The sequence below is a fragment of the Pinus tabuliformis genome, chromosome 6 (genome assembly GCF_031772625.1).
Source record: "Pinus tabuliformis cultivar Carrire ecotype Pingquan chromosome 6, CPIR1, whole genome shotgun sequence".
NCBI lineage: Eukaryota > Viridiplantae > Streptophyta > Pinopsida > Pinales > Pinaceae > Pinus > Pinus tabuliformis.
Genome location: NC_142292.1, coordinates 32,288,650 through 32,304,213, shown reverse-complemented (window position 1 = coordinate 32,304,213; position 15,564 = coordinate 32,288,650).

Here is a 15,564-nt window from a genome sequence, read left to right as displayed (position 1 = left end):
AGAGTTGTTATTCGTGATCTTGACGACACTAAGACCCTTACAGTTGTGCAGGAGCAGGTTGAGAGCCTTACTCGTGGCCTTCCGGATGTACAGATTGACGAGTTACCTTTACAGATGCAGCAGCATACCATTGGTGTGCCTAGACGATGGACTCGTCTCTTGCGCATGATTGCACAGGCCGTGACATACTATCATGAGCACCACTAGGCTAGGGTGCCCCCTAGCATCTTTTTGAGTTTTTAGGTCATATGACCAATTTTGTCTTGGTTACAGAACATTATGTATGAACTTATATAAACAGCTTATACGTATTTTGATTTTCGGGTTTTATTCTGGTTGATTTATGTGATCCATATGTACAATCTTTAATGATGTGTCCTTTTTATAAATGTTGCAAATGTCTATCTAACACATAGTTTGCTAATGAGTCAGTTAATGTGTTTAAGTTTCTTGAAATATGTTGATATTGAATTGAATCAAATTGTCTTTCCAAGATCTTAACCCTTAGGAACATGCGATAAATAGCTGGATTGCGAACAGAATATATACCATTGAGCTGTAGTATTACGAGTTGTGAGTCTAGCCTGACAATTAGTCGGCGTATGCCACGTGTGATGGCATCAGAGAGTAGTTCTATCAACGCGCTATACTCAGCGATGTTATTCGTTGATTGCCCAATACATACACCTCTGAAACTTACTAACTCGCCGCTTGGATAAAAAATGGCCCAGGCTGCGGAGGACAGGTTCTGCGAACTACGACTTGCTCCGTCGGCATATCCAACACATGTCTCAAGAAGGTTCGACATCTGCAACGGAAATAGGTGGATCACTCGACCAGAACAAACGTTTTAGCGAAAACAAAATACAACAAAAGCATGCAGGTTACTATTTAAGCATAGTAACGCTTGAGGTACAACCCGTTGCGGGGCTGCGCCAGTGGAATTCCATCGTAATCCATTAACTCGTAGGCTCCTTTTGCTAACACCCTTTTAACAATATAGGGGCCCATCCATAAGGACTTGAATTTTCCTGCTCCCAATTTATCGGATTCTTGGTCATAAAGCAGGACCAAATCACCTTCTGAGAAGACACGGGGTTTGACATTTTTGTCGAACTGAGCCTTGACTCATTTCTTATGAGCTTCATTAGCTAAAGCGGCGTCACGACGGGTTTCATCCAATTGGATTAGTTCCAAGAAACGAGCCTCTTCTTCTGAAGTTCTGAGGAGGAGATCAATTGCGAGTTTAAGCGACGAAATTTCGCACTGGATTGGCAAGACTGCTTCCAGGCCATACACGAGCTGAAAAGGTGTCAACCCGGTTGCGTTCTTTACCGACGTTCGGTAAGCCCACAAAGCTGAGTACAGGATTAGGTGCCACCTTATTTTATGAACCCCAATCATCCTTTGCAACATACACTTCAGGACCTTGTTGATTGCCTCAACTTGTCCGTTGGCTTGCGGATAATATGGGGTAGAGCTGTCGTGAGATAGCCCTAGTTTGGCAGCTAATTCAACCATCATGTGATTGCGAAAATGCGACCCATGATCTGTAACTATAGCCTGTGGTACGCCAAACCTGGCGACTACATGATTGAAAAAGAAAAGGGCAGTTGTTTCACCAGTGTTATCCAATATAGGCATCGCCTCGGCCCATTTGGTAAAATAGTCAACAGCGACTATAATATACCCATGCCCCCCGGTCGAGGTGGGGTTACATTGCATGAAATCGATGCCCCACTTGGCGAAGGGCCCAACAGCAACTATCGGCTGTAAAGGTGCGGGTGGTCGTCTAGTTTTGCTATCAAAGATTTGACAAGCATGGCAACTTCTGACTGCGGTTATGCAATCTTTGAACATGGTTGGCCAGAAGTATCCTGCTCATAAGATTCTTTGTGCTGTTGCATATCCAGACTGATGCCCCCCACACGCGCCTGAATGACAATCATTCAGGGCCTTTTCGGCCTCCTCATGGGTAAGGCACCTCCTCAGAACTGTATCGACACCACGACGGTAAAGTGTATCACCGACGATCATGTAGTCTTTTGCTTGGTATCGTATACGTTTTTGTTCGGAGCGAGAGGTGTTAGGCCTGAACTTTTGGGTTTGGAGATAAACTATGATATCTCCATACCACTTATCGCTTACAGATATCAGAAACAAACTTTCGTCCACGATTGACTCTTCCGATGTTTCATCGTTGGACGATGATGGGAGATCGCACAATAATTCTGTGAAAACTAGGGCCTTCTTTGATTTGGATTTTACAAATTCCAGATCAAACTCTTGAAGGATCTCTATCCGTTTTGAATATTTGCCCCCAGCAACTGTCGCGACAGTATATAAGTCATGGGGTTGCAATCTGACAGGATGGTAGTTTTCCGAAAGAGGACATAATGTCGAAACCTTTGAATCGCTTGAACAACTGCAAGCGCTAGTTTTTCAACATAAGAATATTTACTTTCTGTATCGTTTAAGTTTTTACTTAAATAATAGATAGGATGTTCTATTCCATCGACTTCTTGAACTAAAACCATCGCAATGGTCGTATCCGCTGCAGCTAGATACAGGTTAAAATCTCTTTGATAGTCCGGGGCATACATTAATGATGCTTTTACTAGACAATCTTTCAGAGCATCAAAAGAAGCTTGCGCCACCTAGTCCCAAACAAAAGGTACATCCTTTTTCAATAGACGAGTATAACCCTTAGCAACTTCTGCGTAATTTGGAATGAACCTCCTCAGAAAGTTTGTTTTCCCTTGGAGTTTCTGAATCTGAAGCAAATTTGAAGGTGGAGGCAAATTAATGATTGCCTGAACCTTGCAGGGGTCGAGACGAATCCCATCTTTAGAGACCAAAAAGCCAAGTAAACGACCAGAACCGACGCAAAACACACATTTGTGCGGATTGAGTCTTATCTTGTAGTGTCGGCAACGTAGAAATATCGCTCTTAAATGATGTGGATGATCAGTCCGCTTTCGCGAATGATCCGGGAGATCGTCGAGATAAGGTTGAACAATGTTCTTGATGTCATGGAAGGCATAATTCATCGCCCTCTGAAACGTCGCCCCTGCGTTCTTTAAACCAAAGGGTAATTTTCGATAAGCGAATGTGCCCCACGGACAAATAAATGTAGTCTTTGACTGGTCCTGTGGGCGGATATTTATTTGATTATACCCGGAAAATCCATCCATAAATGAAAAGATTTCACATCCGGCGCATTCATCAATTATCTAGTCAATGAAGGGTGTAGGGTAGTTGTCCTTCAGACAAGCTTGGTTTACATCTCTATAATCGACACACACTCTAATCGTCCCTTGTTTTTTCATAACAGGGACAATATTCGATACCCAATCGGTTAGAGGAACCGGGTAGATGAATCCAGCATGGAGGAGTTTTTCAACTTCCGCCTTAATGGCAGCGGCTTTCTTCGGGTGCACCTGCCGAAGCCGTTGCCTTACTGGTTTGACATCAGGATACATTTTAATTTCATGTTCAACGATACTCGCGTCAATGCCTGGCATTTCATCATATGACCACGCAAAGATATCTCTAAATTCGCGAAAAAGAGCGTTATATATTTCCAGCTCTGAAGGGGAACAACCTTTGCCGACATAAATATTCTCTACAACATCTGTTTTAGTCAAGATATTTATGGCTATAGTCTCTTCAATGTTGGATAGGTTTCGCTCGGAATCCACCGTATTTACAGTATTCGTTAGGAACTCAAATACTGAAGGGTGATAAAGGTCACTTTGAGTATCTTCTTCATATTCCGGAAGAAGGGAACGATGGTGGTGATCATTCCATGGTGCCCCCTCAATCATCATTGATTGTAAGATTCCTTCGTCAGTCCCATGTACTTTCGACCAAGGATCTAATGGGGTTCCATATTCTCTAGATCTATCTACCCAAACGCTTGACGAGCGTTGATTTGGGCTCGCCTCCCATGCTTGGAACATTGATTGCTACAATATTTCTAAAGGGCTTGGGGGCAAAACCATTGAATGATCCATGTTGACTTTCGTGGAAGATATCATGTTGCAGGTCGCTACAAACGGTACATTTCCTGTATAAATAGGAGGTGGTAGCGCGAAAGTTCCCATCAATGTGGGGTCTTTCAATAATCCTACTCCGATATCTTGAATTGAATGGTTGCTCTCATGGATCATGGGAATGCTTCCTGTAACTTGCGAACCATTAGGGAGGAAATTCTATTGGTCAACGATCGTAATCCCTCCTTCAAACGGGAATGCGATCTTCCTAAAATAAGTCGACACGACAGCTGCCATGGCATAAATCCATCGTCTACCTAGTAGGATGTTATAGTCAAGATTTCCATCAATGACTTCTACATCAATTTCTACTGTCTTTCCTCCTAGTTCAACTTTCAAGTTATTAAGGATACCGTAAGGGGTATAAGTCCTTCCGTCGAAAGCTTTTAATGTCGTCGAAGATCGCGACAAGGTTGGAGATCCTAAAGTTTTCCAGCAACTCATTGACATAATACATGTCGAGACTCCCTCATCAATTATCGTTCTGTGAACAGTTTTGTTGAGTGCTTTCACTTGAATAAGGAAAGCTAGCTGAGCTGGTAACTGAGGATCATATCCCTTGTGATCAAAGGATACAAGATTGGAATCCTTAGGATCAACCCCACCAATTGCCGATAACAGCACCTACCTTTGGGTTGGACAATTTTGTAGCACTTCAAGAGTCGACATAGCGGATGGCGATTGGGCCAAATCTTCCACTATATTATAATGCTGCGCCGCTCTGGCGCGAGGATTAAATGTCGACTTGTGTACTACACCCTTCGGCAGTTTTATTATTAATTCAGGGATGGTGGGCGTTACAACTTCTGTCGAAGTTGTTGTCGAACTACTTGGTTGATCTTTGCCTTTTTCGTTCGACACCTGAGGATTCCCATAATCTTTGTTCCTTGTCGAAATCAAAGCATCATTCTTCTGTTTCGAAACCGACAACATAAGGACTTGCGACGGGGAAGCATTTCCACTATCAACCAGATTTTGACCTGGGTTGGGAAATGGATGAGTTAACACAGTTGATGTTTGGGAACTTTTAAAGAACCTCTTTAACTCAGCTTTGAATGGGCAATTATTTGTGTTATGATCCTTATCATCACATATTAGACATGGATAATTTTGTTTCCCTTTGCCAGGAGGGTTTGAAGAATTTTTTCCAGGGGATGACTCACCCTGTTTCTTCTTCTTCCCTTTGTTTTGTTTCTTCTTGCTTCCTGGCTGATTGGTTTCTTTGCCTTTATCTTCTGATACGGCATTTACTTCCGAAGCAAGAATTTCTTCTTTTGCATTTTGATCCGAATTCTTACGGGCTTTCTTTGACGAAGCCTTTATTGATTTCGCGTTTGCTGTGCCAATCACGCCATCACTGGCATGAGAGTCACTATTTGATTTAGGAGGGGGAGGAATTGAAAACTCTGGTCTAGGGGCGTCAAGTATTTTGTCATAGAGTGTGCCGGATTGAGTATAAACTAAGTCCAAATATTGTGCACGAGCAATCACTTGCTCCTCTGTTACGACTCCCCCCTTGGCCACATCTTCCGTAATAGCCGGAAGTAGCGACTTTATAAACCATTCAGCTAATAGCTGATCGGGAACATATGTTTTCACCATCCTACGACGACGACGCCACTCATGTATATGATCAGATATATGGGTAGCAGTTGTCTGTTTGAAGTTGGTTAATATTTCTGTTCCCGTTTCATACCTTATCGGTAATTGAAAATGGGTCAAGAAAATCGTGGCTAGGGAACTAAAGTTGTCGAAAGAGGATCTTGGCAATTCAATATACCATTTAGCCGCTGGACCTGTCAATTTCCTCTGAAAAAGGCGAAGCCTTATCGAATCATCATTAAGGGTGTTCGACGAACACCACAGATGAAAAGTCATCACGTGATTCGACGGGTCTTCACCTGGATTTCCATTGAATTTAGGAATGTCAGATGGAAGTTTATGAGGAATCGCTGGCCACCAAGGGGCATAAGCAATCGGATCATTGGTTAAACGATGTAAATCGGGTAACTCTAAAGTTGCCATGAATGGTAACTGTTGATTCAGGTTAGGCGAAGCGTAACCAGGGTACGATGGAATCGCTTGAGAAGTTGGCCTTTGCATACCAGCATAATGTAATTGATGTTGGTATGAATGATACGGTTGGTGGACCTTACCACTGTAAAGTGGTTGGTTTTGACCGTTTTGGATATACGGTTGTCCACTATTCGCAAAGATCTGCTGCTCAGAACCTTGGTACACTTGCTAGAACTGCGGTTGTTGGTATTGTACAAGCCATGGTTGTGACGCCATGTTCCGTTGTGCCATGCTAACCATTGGCCCAAGGTGTGGGGTAATTGTACCCGTTTGCACTTGTGTCGTCCCACCAGTTGGCGATTGTGGTTGTGACCCATGGTCAAGCGCCTGTTGCATTACAACCTGAGAAATCTGAGGTTGACATGTAACAGGCATCGCTTGAACTTGCGACACAGTTACAATAGCCGGTGTGGTTGGGATGTTCGTCACAGGTACACACTGTTGCATAGAATATACAATCCTTGGTTGTTGAGGTAGCATAGGTACCCAACTACTTGATGCAATTCCAGTATAACCTGAATACTGTTGAGAACTGCCATATGGATATCCTCCCGGAGGAGGTAATGAAAGGGCATACTACCCCCCATATGGTAGCAATCCGGAACTCAGAGGGATTGTTAGTCCTTGAGGACTAGATGGCCTAAATTGACCTCCATGAGGATCAATCTGTCTAGTTTCAACATAAGAATTACCGGGTATTACTCCGGATGAACAAACTGGAACAAACCATACTGTCGAAATAGTCCCTTGGTGGACTCCTTCTAGCTGTTGAGAGCTAGTTGGGACAGCTGGTATGCCGGTAAACATCGTTGGAATGACGGCAGGGGCTTCTGCTGTCGCTGTGTCATTTGACACAGTCTTAGATGATGACGGTTGTTCAGACATTTTAAGTCTATCCAATAGATTGCCTAGCGATTCTACAGGGACTTCCACTTGTGGTGGATTAACTTCTGATGAAGGAAATAGAGTGACCCCGACTCCAAAATGAGTTGGAGTACTTGCTTGCGGATCCTCTGCAATTTCCTCTATCGCAATCAAACCCGGTGGAAGAGGAAGACCGTTAGGTCCGTAAAATATTTCTGGTGCCGAAGAAGTGGTTGCTTCGACAGCGACAGTTGTTTGGGGAACAAAACTTTCTAGACCGGTTACAGATGGAACTGGTTCAGTTACACAAGTATTTGCCCCCAGACTAGGATCAGTGTTACTGTCCTTCTGTGGCTGTTGAACTTCTTCTATAGAGGCAGGGTTTCCAGAAATGTTAGGAGTAACCGGAACCTCAGATGCAGTCGGAACACTTGTTCTAACTTTCAAAGGAGATTTTGAACCGGTTAAACGAGTTCGCTTTGCCCATACTGTTTTCGATTCCGGGGACAAAGACGGTTGACTCGTAAGCTTCCGCGAACGACGGGGTTTCAATTGACTTTCTTCCACGATTGCGGATTACTCGATCAACCAAAATATTAAAAGGGGAAATTTGTGTTTCCGAATTGAATGAATTTTATTAGACGCTTTTAGACACAACTTGCTTTTTCACTTTTTAAGAGTCGAGAAAAAGCTAAAGATGACTCTAGTCTCCTTCGATGTATTTACGAGCCCGAAGTGACAAATGCTCGGTTGGACTTTTTCAGTTATAGAGTTTGAAAAAGGCCAAAAGAAACTGCTCTGGAGATCTAGGCAGAGGGTGTGCCAAACCTTTCGCAAAACCACAGAATACGTTTTACGGTACGAGTGGTCGATCTTCGTGAATGTTGTGTTCACTGCATTGCGATCAGTAGGGCGGCCGACATGGTTTCCTATGGATAAAGGCTTTATTCCTATAGGGGTCTCCCAATATATACGCGACGGTACGTGGGAGCACAAGTCCGTATTAGTGCCACCGACTCTCAGGAGGAATCACCCACCTTCGTCGAGATCGACAGTCACTACGTTTAACGACGCCGGAACATGTCTCTAGCTTAGACCTCTAGATGTTTGCGTTATGTTTCAAAGCATTGTTAGGTTCATTCAATATATTTTAAGCTGATCTTTTTTAAAAGTTTGCCTTTCAAGGTTCACCACGAGATGTATTGATACAAATTCCTAAATGCAGTCTAAGATGAGAAGCAAGCTTTTTCAATCTTTTCGACTTATGAAAATCTTAACTACTGAGGGAAAAGAGAGACAAAATCTTTTCACACAGATCAAAGAGCACTCGCTAATGCAATTTCTCCCTAAATCAACATACAAACTTATATGCAAAATGCAAAAATGCAAGTATTTCTTTTCTCTTTCTTAATGTTGGCGTAATGCAAAAAGAAAGCTGTTGTATAATTTTGAGTTCAATTTCAAGCGAAAGCAAACAAGCTTGTCCAAAATCAAAAGACACCTTAAGATTTACTTGTTTCGACACTAGAAATATATAAATCAAACCAAATGACGAAAGCAAAAGCTCAATCAGCTATGAACAACAAACAAGCTAACTCTTAAGATCAAAACGACACTTTATCACAGGTCTAGATCTAAGAGGTCACAACAAGACTAGTTCACTTTCGTTATGGGAAACTGTAAATGCACAAGAAATACACAAAGAACAAACACAGTTTCTTTATACAACCGAGGCGGAATAGTGACAAGGAAAGTTGGTTTCAGATAGGCCCACTGACTGGTAACAAACAGCAAAAACAAGAGTGAAAACAGGGCAAGAAACAGCAGGAAACCCCAGTAGCACAAAGCAAGACTGGTCCAGCGCAGGTGGGACACTGTCTGTTTGACCTTCAACGCAGGTAGCCCCTTCGGGAACTGCGCTGAAATGCAGACAGCCTTTGTACAGCCTGCACTGAAGAACGAAACTTTCGTTTCTCTTGGTTTCCGGGTCACAGATTGCTCAAAAATTCACAGTTTTTGCTCAAATCAGAAGCTATCAGTCAAGGACACACTAAGGGATGACAAGGAGGATGAAAAGCTATCACTAAGAGCTCATTAGAGTCCTTGTGGATCAGCTCTTCAAATCATAAACTTGCCCAGAAACTGAGCTAGAGTAGCTGCCCTCTACTTTGTATTTGAAGGATCCAAATACAGTTCGATTCGGTACTCCCTTTGTTTATGAAATGAATAGCAAAAACACAAACAACCAACAAGATACGATCCCCAGCGGAGTCGCCAATTTGTTGTTGGGAAAAGTATCCAATACGGAATGACCCTATCCCACTCTAAGGGTGATAGTACCTCAGCAACAACCGAATGCAAAGCTATTCAAGATTACTTCTTTATGAGATGTAAGAGAGAGGAGGAAGAGATCCACTAACCGTTATCTTCCGCTAATGATTGATCCAATCTTCCCTCTTTGCTGCTTGCTCCCAGCTCCTTGCTCTTTCACTGGCCCAGCTACACAAAGATCCTGCAAAAGCACAAGAAAGGGAAACTACAAGAAGCATACATCCATAACTGATTCAAGGATTAGAATAAATCAAATATACAAGCATCAATACACCATTAAGACACATGCATATAGAAGAACCTCAAATGCTTTATTAATGGAAGAAGTAAAGTTCTGAGAGTGTTACAACCATAAGAGGCCCAATCCAGCAACACCTCCCAGCAGAAAGAAATCTCCTCTTCACCTCCTTCAAAGAAATCACCCAATAGTTCTATGCACAAACCAACAGCACTTCCTTACATTCACAAAATTCCAGCCTCCATAGACCTCATGAGAGAGCTCTATATATAGAAGTTTTGGAGAAAAGATGAGTCAGCTTGAGACTGACATGAAGCTGACTAGTGTCCTCTCCCACTTCAGTTATTCTTCAGTTCTTGAGTCCACTTGGAGTTTCTTGCTTCCACTTGGAGATCTAGATCCTCTTACTCATCACAAGGCGAATTCCCTGATCCAAGTGTCATTTTGGAAGCTTCCTGGGTAGTTGACACCTTGCAGAATGACTGTGCCACTTGGCCAATCTCGCCCAGCACAGGTAGCCTTCATTAGATTTGACATTCAGCGCAGGTACAGAGTGGAGCAGTTGACATTCAGCGCAGATGCTCAGTGGAGCAGCTGACATGATCCAGAAATAGCTTGTTTTTGAGTGTTTTCAGGTGGAGAACTGATTTTCAGTGCTGTGGTTTGCTGACCTTGTTCCTCTAGGGGTAGGAACAACATGTTTAGGGACTTTGGATCCCTCAGATTATCGACATTTCATGCTTCATGCTGTAAGGCACAAAAATGTCTATAACAGTCAGTCCCATGTACTTTCGACCAAGGATCTAATGGGGTTCCATATTCTCTAGACCTATCTACCCAAACGCTTGACGAGCGTTGATTTGGGTTCGCCTCCCATGCTTGAAACATTGATTGCTACAATATTTCTAAAGGGCTTGGGGGCAAAACCATTGAATGATCCATGTTGACCTTCGTGGAAGATATCATGTTGCAGGTTGCTACAAACGGTACATTTCCTATATAAATAGGAGGTGGTAGCGCGAAAGTTCCCATCAATGTGGGGTCTTTCAATAATCCTACTCCGATATCTTGAATTGAATGGTTGCTTTCATGGATCATGGGAATGCTTCCTGTAACTTGTGAACCATTAGGGAGGAAGTTCTGTTGGTCGACGACCGTAATCCCTCCTTCAAACGGGAATGCGATCTTCCTAAAATAAGTCGACACGACAGCTGCCATGGCGTAAATCCATGGTCTACCCAGTAGGATGTTATAGTCAAGATTTCCATCAATGACCTCAACATCAATTTCTACTGTTTTTCCTCCTAGTTCAACTTTTAAGTTATTAAGGATACTGTAAGGGGTATAAGTCCTTCCGTCGAAAGCTTTTAATGTCGTCGATGATCGCGACAAGGTTGGAGATCCTAAAGTTTTCCAGCAACTCATCGACATAATACATGTCGATGCTCCCTCATCAATTATTGTTCTGTGAACAGTTTTGTTGAGGGCTTTCACTTGAATAAGGAAAGCTAGCTGAGCTGGTAACTGAGGATCATATCCCTTGTGGTCAAAGGATACAAGATTGGAATCCTTAGGATCAACCCCACCAATTGCTGATAACAAGGCCTGCCTTTGGGTTGGACAATTTTGTAATACTTCAAGAGTCGACATAGCGGATGGCGATTGTGCCAAATCTTCCACTATGTTATAATGCTGCGCCGCTCTGGCGCGAGGATTAAATGTCGACTTGTGTACTACACCCTTTGGCAGTTTTATTATTAATTCAGGGATGATGGGTGGTACAACTTCTGTCGAAGTTGTTGTCGAACTACTTGGTTGATCTTTAAATTTTTCGTTTGACAGCTGAGGATTCCCATAATCTTTGTTCCTTGTCGAAATCAAAGCATCATTCTGCTGTTTTGAAACCGACAACATAAGGACTTGCGACGGGGAAGCATTTCCACTATCAACCAGATTTTGACCTGGGTTGGGAAATGGATCAGTTAACACAGCTGAGGTCTGGGAACTTTTAAAGAACCTCTTTAACTCAGCTTTGAATGGGAAATTCTTTGTGTAATGATCCTCATCATCACATATTTGACATGGATAATTTTGTTTCCCTTTGCCAGGAGGGTTTGAAGAATTTTTCCCAGGGGATGACTCACCCTGTTTCTTCTTCTTCCCTTTGTTTTACTTTTTCTTGCTTCCTAGTTGATTGGTTTCTTTGCCTTTATCTTCGGATACGGCATTTACTTCCGAAGCAAGAATTTCTTCTTTTGCATTTTGATCCGAATTCTTACGGGCTTTCTTTGACGAAGCCTTTATCGATTTCGTGTTTGCTGTGCCAATCACGCCATCACCGGCATGAGAGTCACTATTTGATTTAGGAGGGGGAGGAATTGAAAATTCCGGTCTAGGGGCGTCAGGTATTTTGTCATAGAGCATGCCGGACGGAGTATAAACTAAGTCCAAATAATGCGCACGAGCAATGACTTGCTCCTCTGTTATGACTCCCCCCTTGGCCACATCTTCCGTAATAGCCGGAAGTAACGACTTTATAAACCATTCAGCTAATAGTTGATCGGGAACATATGTTTTCACCATCCTACGATGACGATGCCACTCATGTATATGATCAGATATATGGGTAGCAGTTGTTTGTTTGAAGTTGGTTAATATTTCTGTTCCCGTTTCATACCTTATCGGTAATTGAAAATGGGTTAAGAAGGTCGTGGCTAGGGAACTAAAATTGTCGAAATAGGCTCTTGGCAATTCAATATACCATTTAGCTGCTGGACCTGTCAATCTCCTCTGAAAAAGGCGAAGCCTTATCGAATCGTCGTTTAGGGTGTTCGACGAACACCACAGATGAAAAGTCATCACGTGATTCGATGGGTCTTCACCTGGATTTCCATTGAATTTAGGAATGTCAGATGGAAGTTTATGAGGAATCACTGGCCACCAAGGGGCATAAGCAATCGGATCGTTGGTTAACCGGTGTAGATCAGGTAACTCTAAAGTTGCCACGAATGGTAACTGTTGATTCAGGTTAGGCGAAGCGTAACCAGGGTACGATGGAATTGCTTGAGCATTGGGCCTTTGCATACCAGCATAATGTAATTGATGTTGGTATGACTGATACGGTTGGTGGACTTGACCACTGTAAAGTGGTTGGTTTTGACCGTTTTGGATATACGGTTGTCCACTATTCGCAAAGATCTGCTGCTCAGAACCTTGGTACACTTGCTGGAACTGCGGTTGTTGGTATTGCACAAGCCATGGTTGTGACGCCATGTTTTGTTGTGATATGCTAACCGTTGGACCGAGGTGTGGGGTAATGGTACCCGTTTGTACTTGTGTCGCCCCACCAGTTGGCGATTGTGGTTGTGACCCATGATCGAGTGACTGTTGCATTACAACCTGAGAAATCTGAGGTTGACATGCAACAGGTATCGCTTGAACTTGTGACACTGTTACAATAGCCGGTGTGGTTGGGATGTTCGTCACAGGTACACACTGTTGCATAGAATATACAACCCTTGGTTGTTGAGGTAGCATAGGTACCCAACTACTTGATGCAATTCCAGTATAACCTGAATACTGTTGAGAACTGCCATATGGATATCCTCCCGGAGGAGGTAATGAAAGGGCATACTGCCCCCCATATGGTAGCAATCCAGAACTCAGAGGGATTGTTAGTCCTTGAGGACTGGATGGCCCAAATTGACCTCCATGAGGATCAATTTGTCGAGTTTCAACATAAGAGTTGCCGGGTATTACTCCGGATGAACAAACTGGAACAGACCATACTGTCGAAATAGTCCCTTGGTGGACTCCTTCTAGTTGTTGAGAGCTAGTTGGGATAGCTGGTATGCTGGCAAACATCGTTGGAGTGACGACAGGGGCTTCTGCTGTAGCTGTGTCATTTGACACAGTCCTAGATGATGACAGTTGTTCAGACATTTTAAGTCTATCCAATAGATTGCCTAGTGATTCTACAAGAACTTCCACTTGTGGTGGATTAACTTCTGATGAAGGAAATAGAGTGACCCCGACTCCAAAATGAGTTGGAGTACTTGCTTGCGGATCCTCTGCAATTTCCTCTATCGCAATCAAACCCGATGGAAGAGGAAGACCGTCAGGTCCGCAAAATATTTCTGGTGCCGAAGAAGTGGGTGTTCCGACAGCGACAGTTGTTTGGGGAACAAAACTCTCTGGACCGGTTACAGATGGAACTGGTTCAGTTACACAAGTACTTGCCCCCAGACTAGGATCAGTATTACTATCCTTCTGCGGCTGTTGAACTTCTTCTATAGAGGCAGGGTTTCCAGAAATGTTAGGAGTAACCGGAACCTCAGATGCAGTCGGAACACTTGTTCTAACTTTCAAAGGAGATTTTGAACCGATTAAACGAGTTCGCTTTGCCCGTACTGTTTTTGATTCCGGAGACAAAGACGGTTGACTCGTAAGCCTCCGCGAGCGACGGGGTTTCAATTGAATTTCTTCCACGATTGCGGATTACTCGATCAACCAAAATATTAAAAGGGGAAATTTGTGTTTCCGAATTGAATGAATTTTATTAGACGCTTTTAGACACAACTTGCTTTTTCACTTTTTAAGAGTCGAGAAAAAGCTAAAGATGACTCTAGTCTCCTTCGATGTATTAATGAGCCCGAAGTGACAAATGCTCGGTTGGACTTTTTCAGTTATAGAGTTTGAAAAAGGCCAAAAGAAACTGCTCTGGAGATCTAGGCAGAGGGTGTGCCAAACCTTTCGCAAAACCACAGAATACGTTTTACGGTACGAGTGGTCGATCTTCGTGAATGCTGTGTTCACTGCATTGCGATCAGTAGGGCAGCTGACACGGCTTCCTATGGATAAAGGCTTTGTTCCTATAGGGGTCTCCCAATATATACATGACGGTACATGGGAGCACAAGTCCGTATTAGTGCCACCAACTCTCAGGAGGAATCACCCACCTTCGTCGAGATCGACAGTCACTACGTTTAACGACGCCGGAACACGTCTCTAGCTTAGACCTCTAGATGTTTGCGTTATGTTTCAAAGCGTTGTTAGGTTCATTCAATATATTTTAAGTTGATCTTTTTAAAGTTTGCCTTTCAAGGTTCACCACGAGATGGTTTGATACAAATTGCTAAATGCAGTCTAAGATGAGAAGCAAGCTTTTTCAATCTTTTCAACTTATGAAAATCTTAACTACTGAGGGAAAAGAGAGACAAAATCTTTTCACACAGATCAAAGAGCACTCACTAATGCACTTTTTCCCTAAATCAACATACAAACTTATATGCAAAATGCAAAAATGCAAGTATTTCTTTTCTCTTTCTTAATGTTTGTGCGACACAAAAAGAAAGCTGTTGTATAATTTCGAATTCAATTTCAAGTGAAAGCAAACAAGCTTGTCCAAAATCGAAAGACACCTTAAGATTTACTTGTTTCGACACTAGAAATATATAAATTCAAACCAAACGGCGAAAGCAAAAGCTCAATCAGCTATGACCAGCAAACAAACTAACTCTTAAGACCAAAACGACACTTTACCACAGGTCTAGATCTAAGAGGTCACAGCAAGACTAGTTCACTTTCGTTATGGGAAACTGTAAATGATACAAGAAATACACAAAGAACAAACACAGTTTCTTTATACAACCGAGGTGGAATAGTGACAAGGAAAGTTGGTTTCAGATAGGCACATTGACTGGTAACATGAAGCAAAAACAAGAGTGAAAACAGGGCAAGAAACAGCAGGAAACCCCAGTAGCACAAGGCAAGACTGGTCCAGCGTAGGTGGGACACTGTCTGTTTGACCTTCAGCGCAGGTAGCCCCTTCGGGAACTGCGCTGAAATGCAGACAGCCTTCACAGCAGTTGCACTGAAGAACAAACTTTCGTTTCTCTTGGTTTCCGGGTCACAGATTGCTCAAAAATTCACAGTTTTTGGCCAAATCAGAAGCTATCAGTCAAGGACACACTAAGGGATGACAAGGAGGATGAAAAGCTA